The sequence below is a fragment of the Arachis hypogaea genome, chromosome 5 (genome assembly GCF_003086295.3).
Source record: "Arachis hypogaea cultivar Tifrunner chromosome 5, arahy.Tifrunner.gnm2.J5K5, whole genome shotgun sequence".
NCBI classification, from domain to species: domain Eukaryota; kingdom Viridiplantae; phylum Streptophyta; class Magnoliopsida; order Fabales; family Fabaceae; genus Arachis; species Arachis hypogaea.
The window spans coordinates 60,446,405-60,451,422 of NC_092040.1; the positions used below are offsets into that span (position 1 = coordinate 60,446,405).

General features: G+C 36.0%; 1 non-coding gene across 1 annotated transcript; it reads left to right on the top strand.

Annotated features, from left to right (window-relative positions):
- Positions 1–1,394: 1,394 nt before the first annotated feature.
- On the top strand, positions 1,395–1,498 carry LOC112804489 (small nucleolar RNA R71). Its single transcript, XR_003203103.1, has one exon. It is a non-coding gene; the product is annotated as a small nucleolar RNA R71 (small nucleolar RNA).
- Positions 1,499–5,018: the final 3,520 nt, after the last annotated feature.

A 5,018-nucleotide genomic window follows, 5' to 3' on the forward strand; every position in this document is an offset into this window, starting at 1 on the left:
TGATGCATTCATCCTCCTCCTTCCTAGTGTCTAAGATTATGAAATCAGCAGGAATGTAAAGGCCTTTAACCTTTACCAACATGTCCTCTACTAATCCATAAGCTTGTCTTACTGACTTGTCTACCAATTGTAATGAGAATAAGGCAGGCTGTACCTTAATGATCCCTAGTTTCTCCATTACAGAGAGTGGCATAAGATTTATGCCTGACCCCAGGTCACACAGAGCCTTGTTAAAGGTCATGGTGCCTGTGGTACAGGGTATTAAGAATTTACCAAGATCTTGTCTCTTTTGAGGTAAAGTTTTCTGAACCCATGTGTCTAGTTCACTAATGAGCAAGGGAGGTTCACCTTCCCAAGTCTAATTACCAAACAACATGGCATTCAGCTTCATGATGGCTCCTGCATATTGAGCAACTTGCTCTCCAGTTATATCTTCATCTTCTTCAGAGGAAGAATAATCTTCAGAGCTCATGAATGGCAGAAGAAGATTTAATGGAATCTCTATGATCTCTATATGAGCCTCAGATTCCTTTAGGTCCTCAATAGGGAACTCCTTCTTGTTTGAGAGACGTCCCACGAGGTCTTCCTCACTAGGACTTTTGTCCTTCTCCTCCCTTGTGCATTCGGCCATATTGATTACATCAATGGCCTTGCACTCTCCTCTCGGATTCTCTTCTGTATTGCTTGGGAGAGTACTGTGAGGAGTTTCAGTGACTTTCTTACTCAGCTGGCCCACTTGTGCCTCCAAATTTTTGATAGAGGACCTTGTTTCACTCATGAAACTTAAAATGGCCTTAGACAGATCAGAGACTAAATTTGCTAAATTAGAGGGGCTATGCTCAAAATTCTCTATCTGTTGCTGAGAAGATGATGGAAAAGGCTTGTTATTGCTTAGCCTGTTTCTTCCACCATTGTTAAAGCCTTGTTGAGGCTTTTATTGATCCTTCCATGAGAAATTTGGATGATTTCTCCATGATGAATTATAGGTGTTTCCATATGGTTCACCCATGTAATTTACTTCTGCTATTGCAGGGTTCTCAGGATCATAAGCTTTTTCAGAAGCTGCCTCTTTAGTACTGTTGGATGCATTTTGCCATCCATTCTGACTTTGAGAAATCATGTTGACTTACTGAGTCAACACTTTGTTCTGAGCCAATATGGCATTCAGAGCATCAATTTCAAGAACTCGCTTCCTCTGAGGCGTTCCATTATTCACGGAATTCCTCTCAGAAGTGTACATGAATTGGTTATTTGCAACCATGTCAATAAGTTCCTAAGCTTCTGTAGGCGTTTTCTTTAGGTGAATGGATCCACCTGCAGAGTGGTCCAATGACATCTTGGAAAACTCAGATAGACCATAATAGAATATATCTAATATGGTCCATTCTGAAAACACGTTAGAAGGACACTTTTTGGTCATCTGCTTGTATCTTTCCCAAGCTTCATAGAGGGATTCACCATCTTTTTGCTTGAAGGTCTGAACATCCACTCTAAGCTTGCTCAGCTTTTGAGGATGAAAGAATTTATCCAAGAAGGCTGTGACCAGCTTATCCCAGGAGTCCAGGCTATCTTTAGGTTGTGAGTCCAACCATGTTCTAGCTCTGTCTCTTACAGTAAAAGGGAAAAGCATGAGCCTGTAGACTTCAGGATCTACTTCATTTGTCTTAACAGTCTCACAAATCTGCAAGAACTCAGTTAAAAACTTATAAGGATCTTCAGATGGAAGTCCATGAAACTTGCAGTTCTGTTGCATCAAAGCAACTAATTGAAGTTTCAACTCAAAATTGTTTGCTCCAATGCCTGGAATTGAGATGCTTCTACCATCAAACTTGGACGTAGGTTTGGTGAAATCACCAAGCATCCTCCTTGCATTATTGTTGTTGGGTTCGGCTGCCATCTCCTTCTCGTGTTCGAAAATTTCAGAAAGGTTGCCTCTGGATTTAGCTTCTCTTGTTGTAATTTAGCTTCTCTTAGTTTCCTCTTCAGAGTCCTTTCAGGTTCAGGATCAGCTTCAACAAGAGTGTCTTTTTCCTTGTTCCTACTCATATGAAAGAGAAGAGAAAAAGAAAAGGAAGAAGAATCCTCTATATCTGGACAAAGAGGATCCTTATTATTAGTAGAAGAAGAAAGGAATAAAAGTGGAGAATCCAATCACAAGGGTGAGGATAGAGGCAGTAATTGTAGATGAAGAGAGGTGAAGAGAAGTGTTAGTAAATAAATAAATAAATAGAAGAAGAGAAGAGAGGGAGAATTCGAAAATAATTTTGAAAAAGTAGTTAATGATTTTTGAAAATTAAAGATAAGATATAATTAAAATTAAAATTTAAAACAATCAATTAATTTAAAAAGAATTTTGAAAAAGGGATGAGATATTTTCGAAAATTAGAGAGGGAAAAGTAGTTAGGTGGTTTTGAAAAAGATAAGAAACAAACAAAAAGTCAAATAGTTAGTTGAAAAAGATATTAAAGTCAAATTTGAAAAGATAAGAAGATAAGAAATTAGATAAGATATTTTGAAATCAAATTTTTGAAAAAGATAAAATTTTGAAAAATATATGATATAAAAGATAAGATAAAAATATATGATTAAAAAGATAGGATTGAAAAAGATTTAATTTTTAAAATTAAAATTAATTACTTAACTAACAAGAAACTAAAAGATAAGATTTTAGAATTTAAAGATTGAACCTTTCTTAACAAGAAAGTAACAAACTTCAAATTTTTGAATCAATCACATTAATTGTTAGTGTAATTTCAAAATTTTGAAATAAAATTAAGAAAAAGATTTTGAAAAAATATTTTGAAATTTTCGAAATTAATAAGATAAAAATGAAAAGGATTTGATTTGAAAAAGTTTTGAAGAGATAAGATTTTTAAAATTGAAAATTTGACTTGACTTGTAGGAAACAACTAATTTTTAAAAATTTTTGACCAAGTCAACCCAAAATTTCGAAAATTTGGAGGGAAATAAGGAAAAGATATTTTTTTATTTTTGAATTTTTAATGAGGAGAGAGAAAAACATAAAAATGACTCATAACATGAAAATTATGAATCAAAACTCATGATGCATGCAAGAACACTATGAATGTCAAGATGAACACCAAGAACACTTTGAAGATTATAATGAACATCAAGAACATAATTTTGAAAAATTTTTGATGCAAAGAAAACATGCAATACACCAAACTTAGAAATCTTTAATGCATGGACTCTAACAAACGAAAAATGCATATGAAAAACAACAAACAACACAAAACAAGAAAACATCAAGATCAAACAAGAAGACTTGTCAAGAACAACTTGAAGATCATGAAGAACACCATGAATGCATGAATTTTCGAAAAATGCAAGAAAAATTTTTAAAGCATGCAATTGACACCAAACTTAAAAGTTGACTCAAGACTCAAGCAAGAAACACAAAATATTTTTTATTTTTATGATTTTATGATTTTTTTTGTATTTTTATTATTTTTTTCGAAAATATTCTTTAGAAAAACGAAAATAAAGAAAAAAATTTTTGAAACTTTTTTTGAAAACTTTTTGAAAAGAAAATTACCTAATCTGAGCAACAAGACGAACCGTTAGTTGTCCATACTCGAACAATCCCCGGCAACGGCGCCAAAAACTTGGTAGACGAAATTGTGATCATCAACAATGGCTCCAAAGGCTTGGTGCTCTGAAACATGAATCACACTTTGTCACAACTCCGCACAACTAACCAGCAAGTGTACTGGGTCGTCCAAGTAATACCTTACGTGGTCGATCCCACAGAGATTGTTGGTATGAAGTAAGCTATGGTCACCTTGTAAATCTTAGTCAGGCGGATAATAATTGATTATGGAATTTCAAAAATCAAATAATAGTAAATAAACATAAAATAAAGATAAAGTTACTCATGTAATCCAATGATGGGAATTTCAGATAGGTGTATGGAGGTGCTGTGTTCCTTCTGAATCTCTGCTTTCTTACTTCTTCCTTCTAGTTTTTCATCATTCCTTTCTATGGCAAGCTGTATGTAGGGCATCACCATTGTCAATGGCTACATCCCATCCTCTCAGTGAAAGAGGTCCAAATGCTCTGTCACAGCACGGGTAATCATCTGTCGGTTCTCAATCAGGTTGGAATAGAATCCAGTGATTCTTTTGCGTCTGTCACTAACACCCAGCCTTCAGGAGTTTGAAGCTCATCACAGTCATTCAATCCCGGAATCCTACTCGGAATACCACAGACAAGGTTAGACTTTCCGGATTCCCATGAATTCCGCCATCAATTCTAGCTTATACCACGAAGATTCTGATTAAGGAATCCAAGAGATATGCGCCCGGCCTAAGGTAGAGCGGAAGTGGTTGTCAGTCACGTGTGTTCATAGGTCAGAATGATGATGAGTGTCATGGATCATCACATTCATCAAGTTGACGTGCAACGAATATCTTAGAACAGGAATAAATCGAATTGGATGGAAAATAGTAGTAATTGCATTAAAACTTGAGGTACAGCAGAGCTCCACACCCTTAATCTATGGTGTGTAGAAACTCCAGCGTTGAAAATACATAAGTGAAAGGTCCAGGCATGGCCGAATGGCCAGCACCCAAGATCTCAGAACTAAACGTCCAAAGATGTCTAATACAATAGTAAACTATCCTATTTATACTAAACTAGCTACTAGGATTTACAGGAGTAAGTAATTGATGCATAAATCCACTTCCAGGGCCCACTTGGTGTATGTTTGGGCTGAGCTTGATCTATTCACGAGCTGATGCTTTTTTTGGAGTTGAACGACAAGTTGTAACGTGTTTTGGCCATTCAACTCCGGTTCGTGACGTGTTTCTGGCGTTTGACTGTAGAATGCAGCATGGAACTGGCGTTGAGCGCCAGTTTACATCATGAAATCTCGAATAAAGTATGGACTATTATATATTGCTGGAAAGCTCTGGATGTCTACTTTCCAACACCGTTGAGAGCGTGCCATATGGATTTCTGTAGCTCCAGAAAATTCATTTCAAGTGCAGGGAGGTCAG